This window comes from Pantherophis guttatus, chromosome 2, assembly GCF_059756535.1.
Source record: "Pantherophis guttatus breed Tessera chromosome 2, ASM5975653v1, whole genome shotgun sequence".
NCBI lineage: Eukaryota > Metazoa > Chordata > Lepidosauria > Squamata > Colubridae > Pantherophis > Pantherophis guttatus.
This window is the reverse complement of record NC_142064.1, coordinates 42,347,755-42,364,615: the sequence shown is the minus strand read 5'-3', so window position 1 is coordinate 42,364,615 and position 16,861 is coordinate 42,347,755. Positions and strand designations below refer to the sequence as shown.

The 16,861-nt window shown below is 36.3% G+C and overlaps 1 long non-coding RNA gene across 1 annotated transcript in view; it reads right to left on the bottom strand.

Annotated features, from left to right (window-relative positions):
• Window positions 1-15,389, bottom strand: part of LOC148115091 (uncharacterized) — a 222,021-nt gene extending 206,632 nt beyond the window's left edge. The window contains exon 1 of the long non-coding RNA XR_015732144.1: window positions 15,290-15,389. This is a non-coding gene — a long non-coding RNA (uncharacterized LOC148115091). The remainder of the gene's footprint in view (window positions 1-15,289) is intronic.
• Window positions 15,390-16,861: the final 1,472 nt, after the last annotated feature.

Here is a 16,861-nt window from a genome sequence, read left to right as displayed (position 1 = left end):
GTGTTAGTACCACTTAATAATGCCTTGGTGAGACTACATTTGGAATACTGTATCCAGTTTTGATTGCCATAATATAAAAAGATGTTGAGACTTTGGAAAGATTGTAAAGAACGTGACAGCATGGAAGCTTCCGGTCTAATATGGCTTCCAAAGCTGACAGAAGAGCAACAAAGATGATTAGGGTGCTGGAGGCTAAAACATATGAAGAATGGTGGCAAGAATTGGGTACGTCTTTTAGTGAAAAGGACTAGGAGTGACATGATAGCAGTGTTCTAATATTTGAGGGGCTGCCATAAAGAAAAGGCGTCAACCTATTCTCCAAAGCACCTAAAGGCAGGACATGAAGCAATGGATAGAAACTAATGAAAAAGAGAAACAACCCAGAAGTAAGGAGAAATTTCCTGACAGTGAGAACAAATAATGAGTGGAATGGTTTCTCTTCAGAAGATTTAGTCTTAGTTTAATCAGGTTATACTCATTGATTTTGAATGAGTTCCGATCCCAAGACCAGATGAATTGCATCTTAAAGCATTGAATAAACGTGTCACTGAAGGATACATTTCTATGTGTGACCTCTGAAAAATCTTGAAACACAAGTAGAAAAATTTCCAAGAGAGAAGTAACAGTTGCATTTCCTCCACTGGGTGGAATTTTGTAAGCATTTTTCATTAAGCAGAATGGAAATATTTTTTCCCCTCAAAGCTAACAGTAAAAGGAAAAAGGGAGAAGACAGGATAAAACCCCAGAAAAAAACTCAAAGAAATCACTCTCAAGAGAAGGAATAAACTATGAGTTTCTATGCTTAATGAACAGCCATGAAAGTCTTTCCTAGTTGCCCTTCAAAAAAAAACATTATTTCTTTCTATTAAGGAGTAAAATGCAATGCCTTCCTGCCCTGAAAAGTAAATTGTTGCAATATGTTTGGAGATACTAAGAAGCACCATCACATCTAAAAGTAACATCTCTGGAATAGAATAAGGTTGAAAGTACTAAATCCTATTTTCACGGCCTTAGAGTTAAAGCAGAATTAAATTTTTCAAACGCCATAACATGTTAAGGGTGATAGGATATGATTCTACCTCTCATCGTTTCTTGTTGGTGAAAGTGAAACCTATTACAATGAATCCCCTAAACTAAATAAATGTGCCTGATGTTTTCTTGGAAACACATTTTGTAATTCTGCAGGATACAGAATCAAATCTAATTCCAATATTTTCTATTCTCAAATATTTTAACAAGTGAAAAGGTCTATTTCAACTTTTCGCATAATGATTAATTATATAGGTAAAGTCTTACTCCACAATAAGGGGGCATGGCAAAAAGAAAATCTTCCTCCTGGATTGCAGACAAGAGAAGGAACAAAATAATGACTGTCTGGAGAAAATGAATGGAAAAGAACAAATATCCCTATTATTCCAAATTTCTCCATTTGTCCTTTTTCTCTTTCAAACTTCCTACTAAGGAACAGGTCTGGATTGTCTCCCTTGCATTCTACCTAACTCACCTGGATTGAGGTGGCCAAAACAGTGGTGCATATGTGGCCAACGGTAAGAGGATTTATTAGTGGATACAGGCACAGACTTTCAAAGAGATATAAGAGTGCAGAATCTTACACAATAATTAAATGTTCAATGGGTACCAATACTTTATTAATTGTATTTCATTAAGCATTATAGATCAATTCACTTGTCTGCTATCCTCAGGCCAAGTAATGCATAAGGACTGGGAAAGAAGAGAACACTCCATAGATGATAGTCATAGACATGAATTAGGGTGCTTCTGATAAAGATCTGAGCAGCTTGTTCTTTTAACCTTTGCCAGTCCTACTCATCAGCATCCCATCCCATTTCATCTCAATTGTTGCTTCATTGATCTGTAAAATTGCTGAGTCAAACATGCCAGTTCTCATTTCTATCTTAAAGGATTGTTACTGTGACCTGCTACATAATAATTTTTATCCATTTAGTTAATATCCAAATCTAGTTTGTTGGCTTTCTTGTTTTCCATCCACTTCTGCAATCCATACTTTTCTTTCAATTCAAAATAATGTATCTATTTTCCTCAATATTTTATTTCTTATAACATTATCTTCAAAAAGTTGACAAGAAGAACCCAAAGAACTATCAGTGTTATATTAATATCTGGGAAGACAGTACAGGATTTACTGAACTGATTGTTCATTAAATAGTTACTAATTCAGAATAGATTTATTAAGAAAAGTGTTGTCATAAGATACTTTAGTTTCAAGAAGGCATTGATAATATTCTCATTAGCAAGGTAATTAAATGGCCTATTTGAATTAAGTCAAATCCAATTCAAATTATTGATCAAATTTGAATTGGATTTGATTTTGATATAATCAATTGTATATCGAGATTCAAACAGATTTGGAAAACCAAGGCCATCTAATTCAAACAAAATAGTCACTTGATATCATGAACTTTGTATCATGAACTCATTTTACATGAAAAAAGCTAGCAGAAAATTGACATGGAAGAGCCCATCTGGATACACAAGCAAAATTGACTACATTATGTCAAGTGATAAAACCATATTCTGCAATTGTATTAATATTGGAAGTAACCATAGAATGGTACAAGCTAAAGTGAAGATAGGCTATAGAAAAGAACATATGAAAATTATAAAGACATCACAAAAAACCAAAAATAAACAGTGATAAACTGTTAGAGGAGAACAGTGATTCTGAGATTAATCTATCAAATCACTTTGCTCTATTGCAAGGTGAATGAACAAATAGTCGAAAAGATCCTTGAATCTGCTACATCTATAGCACTTCCAGAAAAACACTTTGTATAGTCAAAAATCTCTGGTGAAACTATTGATTTAATGAAAAAATGACAGACAATGAAAAATACCAGAAGTTTCACTAATAAACTGGAGTATGTTGAACTATGCAAAACCATAAAAAAAAGTATCCAAGAAGAAACATATCAATTTAATGTGAAGTTTGTTAAAAAGGCAATTGAAGAAAACAAAGGGATTAATAGAGCAAAATGCAATCTTATAAATACAAGAAAGAAGGTTTTTGGATTAAAATGTGAAAAGGTCTCTGTGTGTAGAACAAAACAGGAAATGTTAGAAATAATTGAAAATTCTATTCAGAGCTATACAAAGATCAAGATCACTTAAAAATAACAACACCCACGAAAGAGGAAATGCCAGATATCCTAGTGGAGGAAGTATCAAGTGCCATGAAATCAATGAAAAATGGCAAAAATGGCATATTGCATTCCTTAAAGGTGCTAAGTCCTTAAGTGGCTGATTTAACACAAATCAACTTCTCTGGTAGAAAAGCATTTAACAACTTACATGCCTTGGCAACAGCTTTTGTCTAGAGCACATTCTAGATTCCATGATAAGGTATAAGAGGTTCCATGGAATTCCATTTGAAAAAAAGACTTTGTATCTGTGATGTAACAGCTATTGGACATTGCTTATATCCTATTTGATTGCAAACTATTTTCTGCAGAAAGGGCCATTTACTTAGAACCTCATTTAAAAACTAAAAATTATTGGGACAGTCAAGAAAAAACTATACTTCTTCCAGGGAACAAATTTGCATATTGCTAAAACCTGCACATTTTATATCAAAAGCTATTTCAAAGAAGATAGACTACCCAGAACAGATTGGGGTTAACTGCAGAGCTGAGCATTTATTATGAATATGTCCTACTGTTTTCTCTGTATTGGTTTTAGTTTTGTATATGATAAAATAACTAATCTAAAACATTTGGTGTTGTAATAACAAAGGAGTATGGCACCAGATATTTAAAGAGTGCTTCACTTGAAAATATTCCATGTCTACTACACCACCTTTGCATTATCACAGCATCTCAAGCAACTTTTCAATTAATGTTTGACTGGTTTTCTTATATATCTTGTGTGTTCTATTTGGTCAGTCCTCACAATTCTCTCTTAATTTATTAAGTGCACTAGCTAGATTGTCATGGGAATATTCCATAAACATCAGGTGGTTTGCAAAGAAGTGGTGCGGTAGCCTAGAGGTGGAGCTCTCACCTCACAATCAGGAGGCTGTGAGTTCGATCCTAGGTAGAGGCAGATATTTCTCTCTCTGGGCACAATGAGAATATATCTGCTGAACTAAACTCTGCACTGGCAACAGGAAGGGCATCCAGCCAATAAACACTCTGCTAGCTCTGTTCAGTTGCCCAGACTCTACCCCGCAAAGGATTATGGGATCGTTAAAAGAAGATGATGATCAAGTGTTTTGCAAATTTCGATTTCGACGATGAATTTCTGTAACAATTTCTATTCATAACTCATTATTGGAATAAAGTTCTGGGTTTTGATTTATTGGTTTATTGGTCCTCTGTTATTTCCAGAATGCAAAACTGCTATAGCAGCAGTGAACTGCTTTATTAAGAACATTTCCTGCAATGCAACAATGAATGATAATAAAACTTTACCCCAATATGTTCCACTCTGTGCATAGACTTCTTGACTTAAAAAGCTCTGCTGGAAGCAAAGATTTCATCATGAAGAAAAGGGCACAGTTTCTGCTGGATGAACAGGAACAGAAAAAGTCTTTATTACTGGGAGGGAGGGGAATATTAATTCCCATATTTAACAGCATTAAGACACAAATCTCTTTCATTTAAAGAGCTGAGATCCCATCTCTGTATTTCTGAAGAGTTCTCAGTAACCTCTTTTACTCAAAGTGAGTACAAATTAAGTTATGTTAAACTCTTCCTACAGAAGATTTACAAGGACGAGATAACCGAACTGGCAGATGTTCCTTGATTCATTCATTTGAAGGGAAGGGCACTGGAAATGGCTTTGGCACAGAATGACATTTGGAATAATGGCCTGTGATTCTGTTGGCACTTTTAGTGTTAAGCAAGTGATCTAAAAGGTAAAGTGGATTCACAGTGAGAGTCAGCACCAGTGCACAGGTCGTCCGTAAAAATAGAAGATTCCATTATTCTTCCAGTTCCCTGAGGAGGCCAGGTCTCTAGCATCATTACCAGAACGAAATCTGACTTTCCCAGCTCTCCTAATTTCCTCCTAATAATTATAGGTCAAGCACTTTTTTGTAAATTATAAAACCTTTGTTCTTATCAAAAATGAATAGTGGAAGGATGGGAAAAATGAGGAAATGTCGGAGGGTGTGTGTGCGTGTGTGAGCATGTCTGAGGGGGGAAAAAATTTCAATTAGAAAACCAAGCTAATTTGGTATGACCAAAGACTGTCAGCCATACTGACAGTGCTCTATTATGCAGTCATTTGGGCTCTTTCAAATTAGTTATGTTAATGTCCTGTGAGTGAATGTAACACTTGGATGGGACAAGATTTCTACAATTAATTTCTGCAGTCAGTGGAGAGACAAGCAAATTTATTTCCCCCCTCTCTGGGAATTGGTTGTGGAGGGTGTGAGGTAGAAAGAGTGCATTTAGGAACAGAGTACAAGCTAAACACAAGCCCTAAATAAAGCAGAAACAATGGGAGCCAATGCCTCCTCATTCATTCAATTGACAATGTTTTGCAGCTTAAACCTGTTTTATTAATTATGTTTGACATTTCCTTAATTAGTTTCATTTACACCAAATCAATCCCTACTGCTGGATGGCATCATTTATCATTTTGAAAAATTTGCATACTGAGTGCTGACTTTTTCTACTTAATTATACATTAAAAGTGTCAAGCGTGCTTGCTGGCTGGCATTATCTGCGCCAGAAAGGTTTGTGGCTGGACTGTGATGGTATTAATCATTACAGCCCTCTGAGTGCTTCTGGGTAATATCTGGGGAGTAAGAATGGTTCTCATTTGAACACTAAAGAGCAGACGTGCTTTTGTAAAATGACCCAGAGCAAAAACAAAATAAATGACCTAAAACATCCGGTCTACTGTAATGCTCTGCTCTTTCAACAGAAATATGCTTTGGGAAAGAAGGAAGAGGGACAGAAGAGAAAATACTTCATGTTTACTGTTAACTATTAACCTGCTATGCATTAAACTTGGAAGCAATTTTGGAAAATTACTTTGAGTTTTATGAATGGGAAAACATGGCATTCTCCATTAACTCGATCTAGTTTGGTTAAGGCACCAGACTAGAAAGTGGGAGACGGTGAGTTCTAGTCCCGCCTTAGCCATGAAAGCCAATTGGGTGACCTTGGGCCAATCACTGTCTTTCAGCCCAACTTACCTCACAGAGTTATTTTGTAGAGAAAATAGGAGGAGGAAGCATAAATTGAGAACTTTCTAACAGCCAATCAAAGATTACATGTAGGTGTTTGTGTGCTTGTGTCTTCTTGAGTTTTGAAGCTTTTGTCATTAAGCTGCTTTCACTATAAACAATAACAGTAAAAAATAAGATACTGAGTACATCTGTTCAGCTTTTCCTGCTCTTTTTACTATTAACTACAAAGAAATTGTTTCTGGTCTGCCTGGAAGCAAAGGAGTATTTTCAGGCCGCTAAGCAACAAAGCATTCCAAGCACAGAATCATTTCTGTGTGTAAGAGTGATGCACGCTGTAGCCAATGGGATCACTAACCTATTTGAATCCACACTTTTGCTACATTTAATTTAATAGATAGAGGCAATAGTAGCACTGACAACTTGCAGATGCTCTCCCACTCTCAGAATGCCAGTCAAAGCAGCTGTGTATGAGATATCTTCAGTCAGGAAGCAGCATTTCAAACCTTATTGCCTTTTTCCAAGATGTCACTGCTTAACTCTACCATCAATTTATCACTTCAAAATGGATTTTTAAATATATAGATTTACAAACATAAAGGTTCTGATCTAATGGGTTTGGGGCCTGGGAGCAATTAAAACAGTTCTACTTTCTAGATTTGCAACTTATACAGCTACAAGCAATAGCAATAGCAGTTAGATTTATATACTGCTTCATGCTGCTTTACACCCCTCTCTAAGTGGTTTACAGAGTCAGTATATTGCCCCAAAAATCTGGGTTCCTCATTTTACTGACTTTGGAAGGATGGAAGGCTGAGTCAACCTTAAGCCACTCAGAATCAAACTCCAGGAATGAGCAGTGAGTTAGCCTGCAGTACTGCATTCTAACCACTGTGCCACCACAGCAATTGAAGTTATGTTCCTAACTCATCAATCAGGCCACAATCCAACCATCCCAGTTATTCTGCCTCTTTCCCATGATTCACATAGGGAACAGTTGTGTAGAATTTATGAGCACATGGGACTAGAAATGACAAATTCCAAGATCAAATGTCCCTTAGTCATGGAAGCTCAATAGTTGACTTTGGGTAAGTCAGTTTTAGTCTAACTGATTTCACAGGATAGTGCACCATCTTGATCTTGAATAAAGAAGGTACATAAATCTGATAAATATATTCATCAAATTGGAAAGGAATGCTCCAAATATCTTTTTTGCCAGTGTTGATAGTTTAAAAGGAAATTAGTATTGCCAATATTTGTGTGCTCATTCTTTTTGGTTTTGGCTTATGCTCTAGCTCCTTCTTTCATGAAAGGAAGTATACCCAATACATATCTGGATGTGAATTTATGTAGCACTCATATTCCAACCAACGTGAAAGTTCAGTTAATTCATGGAAGTTGCTGGGGTAGCATGGGCCAAGAAGTTTCCATGCCTTATTCTCACAATGCTGCCACAATGAGTTGGGGCGGTTTTTTTCAACTTCAATAGTAACCCACAACCAGGTCACCACATAACTTGACTACAGCATTAGACATACATTGGCAGTTTGAGATGATAATCTGGAAGCTTCGTTTAGTTCAGAATGCAGTAGCTGCACTGTTGGTAAGATAACCCATCTTTTCTATCACTCATCTAACCCAATTCAAAGTGCCATCAATTGCTTTGTTCATGTAAGGCAGGGGTGTAAAACTCTTGGCCTGTGGGCCAGATGCGTCACCTGATGGCCACACCCACTCCCGGTTTAGCGAAGGGGGGGGAAGTTGTGATACATCATGTGACAACAACGTATCATCGTGAATTTGACACCCCTGATGTAGAGTTAAGACTCAAAAATCCTAAACCAAATCTAAAATACAACAAATCTAGAATAAAAGTTCTGATTATAATAGAAACCAAGTATATTGAGATCCATCACTGTGTAACAGCACAATTGCTACAATTTGGCCATTTTTCTGGAAACTTTCATTTAAAGCCCTCCTGATCTAATTTGCCCCATCAAAGCAAAATATTATCAGATTCAACATATTTCCAATTGATGTTCCAATCAATTCCTATTAATAGCATTTATATAATAATTCAGTTGCTGTATTATTTCCCTTTGATTGTCTTCCGTGGCCTGAAAAAATGGATGAGATTATCACATGAATCCTACACTCGTTAGCTTCTTTCCTAGAACTCCCTAGTTCAATGATGATATTTATGATGGTATACCTGACATATCACTAAGTGAAACCATGACTGTCTTATGATCCTACTTCAGCTTTCTTTTGCTTTACAGATCTGTAAATTCAAAAATTGATTGCAAAGTTATATTTTTATCACTGATGTAACTATGAATGGTCACTGTACAAGGCAATCACTAAACAAGGACTAGAAAAATTGCACACAAGGGATGATTTAAATTTAGTTAAAATATTCTCTTGCTGATGTTGTGGGGACGTTTTGCAGAAGGATCGACAAAATGTTTTTTTAAACCAAAGTACATAATTACATAACTTTTTTGATCTCTTTTGTGATTACTTAAGATTCCTTTTTACCCACATATTCTGATAAGCTACTGAAAAATGTTATTATAATGTGTACCCATAGCTCTATTATAGTTATGAGATTATCTTATTTAAACAGGGAAGTAGAATTACCACAAATAGGCCAAAAAAAAAAAAATCAGTGGGAGAGGAGCAATTTCTGATTTCCTATCAATTTCCCACTGAGTTTCTTTGTGGGGAACTGGCAGGGAGCATCTGAAATCTTTCTTCCTTTTTCCCTTCCTCCCTCTCTCCTCTCACACCTTTCCCATTTCCTTAAATTAGGATCACAAAGCTGGTAGGAACATGCAAATCCAAAGGCAGTAGGAAGGTAAATGGCTACTGTGAGTGGATTAGGAGCAAGTGGTTGCATGAATTGTCAGCATGGTGTGAGCGCAGAGGAATTAGGGGAGGGTATGTGAGTAGGGCACCTTGCCCGAGTAACCTGCAACCTTCCTTGCTGGCTTCCCTATTGACTTTCCCCTTGCAAGCTTCTCATAAGCAAAGTAGCCTTTGCTACTGGAAAGGCTGCAATGAGTGTTGACAACCCTGATCAACTTTACAGTTCCTGCAGATTCCCCATTGACTTCTGGGAAGCTATCAGAGAGCATGGGAAATGAGGATCATGTGACTGCAGATGACTGCAGTAGAAGCACTGAAGCAGCAGTAGTGTAGTGGTGCTAAAGGGGCCACAACACCCCCAAATTTCATTCACATTAGAGTTATGGATCCTGGCATTCTGTAAATTAATCCATTTGAGTTACCTTGGTTTGATAACTGTTGTCTTATATCTTCAATTTTTTTCCCAGATGAAACTTACAAACAGACAAAAGATTTTAGTAGTATATAGATTATGTTTTTACATTTCTTTGTGTTCATTATCCAGAAGATGCACAGTTTTTTTCTACAGTAGCTATAAGCCTATTTAATCTCATTGACTTCTAGGTTACTAAATGGTGTTAAATCTAAACATTGTACTTTAACTGAACAGCACTTTTGGCTGATAATTGAGAAAGAAGCTTAAAAAAGAGAAAGAGGTGATAGTAATTTAGTAAGTAATTAAGTAAGAGAACTAAAACTCTTAAAGCAAACCTATTTTCTTGACAGTCTATTAATGCCTACTGTCATGTTAGAACTCAAACTTCCTGTGTTTAATATTCAAGTTCATTTTCAAATAGTTGCCTATTAACATAATGTATGCTATTTTGCAAGTCTGGTCAGAGAATCTGTAACTAAATAATTTTCAAGTTTCTTTCATACCAAATGGATTATATGCAGCGTGAAATTATTTTTCCACTCTGTCCTGTTCAGAACAGAAGAGTAAGACACAATGTATTTCATAATGTTCTTAAGTGTGGTTTGGAATTCCAAAAAGAAGGCAGACCAATGTGTAATTGCTACTCTTGGGTCTTAAACATACCATTTTAGTTTAGACTTGCTATGTTATGTTAAGTAATGTTAAAATCATACAACCTAAATAATACGTTCCTCCTTCTTTTACCTTTTTTGAACATTTTCATATTAATAGATCTGTCCGTTTTGAAAGAGTGAAATAATATATATTCTATATCTGGAAGAAAGAAATTAAAAGATGGGCTTCAGAACTGGAAGGGCAGTCTCCTTTTAAACATGACACCCCAAGGATGTCAGTAAATTTTTGAAATCCTATTTTGTAATCATGACACGTGAGAATTACAAGAAAGTTCATTTTCTTTAGTGACAGTAATTCTGCTTACTGACACTCCTGGCTCTTCAGAAAGGCAGATGATATGTTTATTTTCCAGAAACAGTTTGTACTTCATTGTGGCCCTAAACAGCATTGGGGTAGAAGACTGGCTGTTGCTTCTGGTGAATATTTCTTCAAATAATACAGAATGGAATAATTTGTGGATTACCCTGGGACATATGAGTAAAATTCAATTTGCTTTAAATGTACTATATGAATCTACATTGTATCATAGGAACTTCCCCTAAAATTACATCCTTGGGAAAGAACAAATATGAAGCATGACTTAGGATAATTTAAAGCACGTATTTCAACACAGGATGTCTGTAAGCCTAACAAAAATTAATTTTACCTGGTCTGAAGTTCTCATGCCCCATCCTTGCCCACTTCTGAGGCATAGCTCAGAAGAAGATATTATAAGCTTTAAAAATAAAAGATCATAGATTCCTCAATATGGTCACACTACAGAAGGAAAGAATGCCCTTAAATGCAAAATATTCCAAGGTCTAAAGTCAATTCAAACTTTGTAGGAGCTATTAAAATTCACCTGACCAAATAATAGGGCATTTTGAAATACAACACATCAGATTCGTACATAGAAAAGTCTCCCTGAACAACAAAGGTGGGATTGTGCAGTGGTATCTATAGGATCTGATCCTGAACAACGAAGGTAGGATTGTGCAGTGGTACCTATTGGATCTGATCCTGAACAACAATGATGGGATTGTGCAGTGGTACCTATAGGATCTGATCCTGAACAACGATGGTGGGATTGTGCAGTGATATCCATAGGATCTGATCCTTCATCAAAATGATGAAAGCAATATTGTCCCATTGTGACACCGGCTGCAAGCAATACCCTTCCATGCAAGCAGTACAACTGAGGTGGAGTTTACAACACGAGACCGTAGTTGTTATTGATCACCCTGTCTTCTATGGCCATCCCTGATGTACAACATCCAGAAATTCCTTTTCCATACTTCTGACCAAAGGGGAATGATGAATGTATGACGATAGGGTGAAAGGGATACATAGGAAACCCAATAACTCTCAATAATTATTGAAAACCCAACTGTGCTACTATGGAAGGAACAACTTCATATATAATCTAATAAATTATAACAAATCATAGCAGAAAAACAATGGCAAACCCTTTGGTGAAAAAGTCAACCATGCAATCCCATGGAAAATAAGCTATTGCAGAGAAAAAAATGAAGGGCCTCCCTGATGAACAGGATAGAAAAAGAATGTTAAAGGCTTTTCCAAGTTGATCAAGTGTCCTAGGAACCGTAAGGTCAGGAGAATGATCTTAGTTTCACATAACGTTTGTTTGTCTGGCACAGATTATGCAGGCATAGATAGATATGAATTCTTGATAACAGGAGATGAGTGAGTGTGGCCAGACTTTTAATAAAGATTGTTAGAGCAGCAGGTATACCAAAAGGGGATACATTAACTGATAATGCTGGGGCCAACTGCAAACTGATGAAAATGCTTGTATTGTAGTAGAATGGTAATACAAAAGAATACTGACTTTATAGCCAGAGAAGCATACAAATGTCCTCTTTGACAAAATAGGCAACAGAGAGGAGAGCAAATATGCATAATTTTACACTGCATATGAAACTATTGATATTCCAAAAGTCTACTATGAGCAGAGGTCAATGTTGTCTTCAGTATGGCAAAATATTATGAATAAAAATCGGACACCAATGAGAGATAGAATTGCATAATTGAAGGCACTCAGAATAGTATTTGAGCTATTTTCATACATTCTTATACACAGGATAGAAGAGTAATTAGGGTGACAGCGTGCAGAAAGTCTCAAATCAAGGTTCCATGGATATAGAGTACAGTATCTATGTAGATTTTCAGAGCTAAACTCCAAAATAGGTATGGATTGTAAGTGTCTGTAGCTCAGTGCACTTATAGATCTCCCTACCACAGTGACCACAGCATGATTGACTTTTGTCTCAATTTATGTCCTTACAAAGATTATCATAATGACAGAATCCCAAAGTATAACTTTAGAAAAGCCAACTATGATCTTCATAACTGATGAACTCTCATCTTTTGATTGGCAAACTCTGTTCACTGGCTGCAACACTGCCGAAGACCATTATAACATTTTTTTTGCATGAAGTCAAAAGAATCATCAAACTATACGTACCACTAATAACCCCCAAAACCAGGAAAAACAAATTACCCATAATAATAAAGAAGCTTCAGTCCAAAAAAAAAACCCTCTTTGGCACAAAAACAAAACTGGCTATGTAGCTAACTTCAAAAGTTGCTACAAAACCTTATGCTGACAGATAAAGGCAGAATGCGTCAGTTATCACAGCAAACAAGAGGAAAACCTACTATGCATGAAATCCACCCAGGCCTTCTATCATTTTGTAAACAACAAACTTAAAAGACTCAAGATCCATCCCACCACTAAAAGGGCCAAACAGGAAAGACTGTAATGATGATAACATTAAGGCCAACTTCTTCAACACATTCTTCAGTTCAGTCTTTGTAAACAGCAATGGCTCATGCCCCACATTTCCCAGTCGGACCACAACTAATTACAATGATCTACTACATGTCGATTTTACAGAAGATGCCATTGAAAAGGCACTATGCAACCTAAAACCATCTCTATCTATTGGCCCTGATGGATTATGTGCCTACTTCTTAAAAAAGCTCTCAACCATCATAGCAGAAACTCTTAGCATAATTACAAAATATCTTTCAGAACTAGCTCCTTGTCTAAATTATTGTCACTAGCCATGGTCATCCTTAACTTCAAAAAGGGTGACCCCAGCCTAGTTGAAAATTACAGACCAATCTCATTATGTTATGTCACCTGCAAACTCATGGAATCAATCATAAACCAATCCATTACCCTCTACTTAGAGACAAACAACCTACTCTCTAACAAGCAGTTTGGCTTCAGAAAAAAATTGTCCTGCAATCTGCAACTCTTACACTGCAAAAACATATGGACTTCACAGCTCGACTAGGGTAAAGCAATAGATGCAATTTATATAGACTTCTGTAAAGCCTTTTATTCAGTGGTACATGACAAACTACTTCTAAAACTAAAATCTTAGGGCATTTCTGGATCCCTGAATAAGTGGATAGCTGCATTCCTATCAAACAGGCAACAAGTAATCAAAATAGGGAACAGCCTATCAAACCCTGCACCTGTTAACAGCGGTGTCCCCTAAGGTAGCACTTTAGGACCCACACTCTTTATACTTTACATAAATGACCTTTGCAATCATATTATAAGCAACTGTGTTTTCTTCGCTGATGATGTAAAACTATTCAACACCACCGACAATGCTGCTACTCTACAAAAAGACCTTGACTATGTGTCAGAATGGTCAAACAATTGGCAACTTCAAATCTCAACCAACAAATGCTCTGTCTTACACATTGGCAAAAAAAATCAGAACACAAAATACAAGATGGGTGGATACAACCTCGTAGACAACCCTCACTCTGTTAAGGACCTTGGAGTACTCATCTCAAATAATCTAAGTCCCAGAGCTCACTGTAACAGCATTGCCAAAAAGGCATTAAGACTTGTTAACCTAATCTTGTGCAGCTTCTTCTCCGGTAATATTGAACTGCAAACTAGGGAATACAAAACTTTTGCTAGACCAATTCTTGAATACAGCTCATCTGTCTGAAACCCGCACTACATATTACATTAATACAATCAAACAAGTCCAGAGATATTTCATGAGAAGAGTCCTCCACTCCTCTGCTCGCAAGAGACTTGAAATTTTGGGCATAGGCAACTTAGAACTTCACTGTCTTCAGTCACACCTAAGTGTAGTACATAAAATTATCTGCTACAATGTCCTACCTGTCAATGAATACTTCAGCTTCTACCACAACAATACACAATCACACAATAGATACAAACCTATGGTAAACCGATCCAAACTTGATTGCAGAAAATACGACTTCAGTAACAGAGTTGTTAATGCCTCGAATTCACTACCTGACCCTGTGGTTTCTTCCCCAAACCCCCAAACCTTAGACTGTCTACTGTCGACCTCACCCCATTCCTAAGAGGTCTTTAAGAGGTATGCATAAGCGCACCAACGTGTCTATCCTCCCTGTCCTAATGTTCCCTTTTATTCGTATCCATTTCATATATTCATAATCATGTTTATACTTATATCTGTTATCAAATACATGCTTGAATAAATAAATAAATAAACAAACAAACAAACAAACAAACACACACACACACACACACACATACATACATACATACATACCCTGGAATATTGTCTTAATGAATGGCCTCCAGAATCATTTCTAAATTCTTCTGAAGATCTCAGAAGAAGTAGGCATATAGACACAAAGGGTTTGCATGTGCTTTCATATCATCATATTTTTAACTCATGTATATGCAGGTTCAGTATTTGCCATGGAGTTTAATATTTTCTTCCAAAGAGTATTGCATTTCCAAAGACATACTTGGGATTCTAAAACCATATGTAACCAAGAAACAACTGGTGATATTTGAAGAACACCTGAGAAATTGAGCTAGTTTTTCATATAGCATGAGAATCTATAATTCAGTGGTAAAAGGACTTTCCAAATACACACAGCAGATAGCTAAGGCCAGCTGTCATATTCTAAAATAAATACATTTTCAAAGTGGTGCTGAACATGATCATTGTTAGTATTTGCTTTAATGTACATGTTCATTCATAGACATTTTTCATCCAGAAGAGACTTATACAGCAGGCAGGATTAATATATTTGTATGGTTTATTCCTAGAGTGCTCACTTTCTATTGCAATTTTCCCTTTCATAAGACGATTTGTGGGAATACATGATAAGTTACTTACATTGCACTCAGATGACTTGATAGTGAATTTCTATTATGCATCTGCTTCAGAAGCCTTGTGGTTTTTCATAAAGATGCTTCACAAACACAGTACAGCAGACCTGGAATGATTAAAATAATTTTAGGCAGATTTAGTTTTGCAGGAACACAAAAGGAACAGCTAATACTAAAAAACAATTGGGTGAAAAAATGTGCAGCAATCACCCTAAGAACCAAGAAAACATACCACATGCAGGTAGTCCAGGGGTAAAATCTACTTACCTTCCTTACCGGTTCGGAAGCTCATGCATATCACATGTGCATGCACATTTTTTGCGCATGCGCAGAAGGTAAAAAACATTACTTCCTGGTCAAAACCAGGAAGTAATGATACCCAGCGATCGCTACTGGATCGCTGAACCACAGGGAAAAATCGCTACCGGATCAAGTGATCCGGTCCGATCCAGGAGCATTTCACCCCTGAGGTAGTCCTTGACAGGAGTTACAACAGTTCATTTAGGGACCATTCAAAGTTACAACAGCACTGAAAAAAGTGATTTTGTGACTGTTTTTCACACTTATGATTGTTGCAGCATCCCCATGGTCACATACTCAGAATTTGTATGCTTGGCAATTGGTTCATATTTATGACAATTGCAGTATCCAGGTATCATGTGATCACTTTTGCAACCTTCTAGCAAGCAAAGTGATTGGTGATTCATTTAACAACCGTGTTACTCTCTTAACAACTGCGGTGATTTCATATAACAACTATGTCAAGAAAGATCATCAAATGGCACAAAACTGATTTAACAACTATCTCACTTAGCAACAGAAAGTTTGGGCTCCATTGTGATTGTAAGTAGAGAAACTACTTGTAGTTGCATATTATTGCTTGGATATTACTCCAAACCTAAGGAACAGAATGTTTTGCAGAGATACATTTATAGTGTATATTTTAAATATTTTACTTTTTTAAAATAATTGTTTCCAATGTTGGTATGCTGAAGAACATTTTTTCCCTAACATTATTTTACTGTTCTGGAATCTCTTGGGTTGTGAATAACACAGACTGAAATTATAGACAGTTGCAAATTATTTATTTAATTTCCTATGTATTTAATTGCATTATTACTTTTAATCTATAACAACAGAAAAAGAAAACAAAAGGAAAAAAAGAAAGCATAAAGTTGACACATATTAGAATAATTCATTATACAATGGATTCAGATCTTGATCACACAAATTACACAGATTAGATTTTCCACAATATTGGGGGAAAACCCAGTTCATATGGAGAAAATATAATTTAGGATATTAAGGGTTGATCCATGTGTCTTGCTTACTAAGGTGTAAAGATGTACCACTAACCACTTTTTGAGGATATGAATAGATCACAGTAGCAGCAAAAGGAGAAAAGTGGAAAGTGGGTCATTCTGATGCCAGTTCTCTCAATACCCAAAGCAGTAATGGTGAATCTGTGACATGTACATCAAAGATGACAAACCACAACATTTTGGCTGACACCAGCATACACCAACACCTGATAACAACTATTCTTGAAAGCATGTCTCATTTTTGGATGATTTTTGGA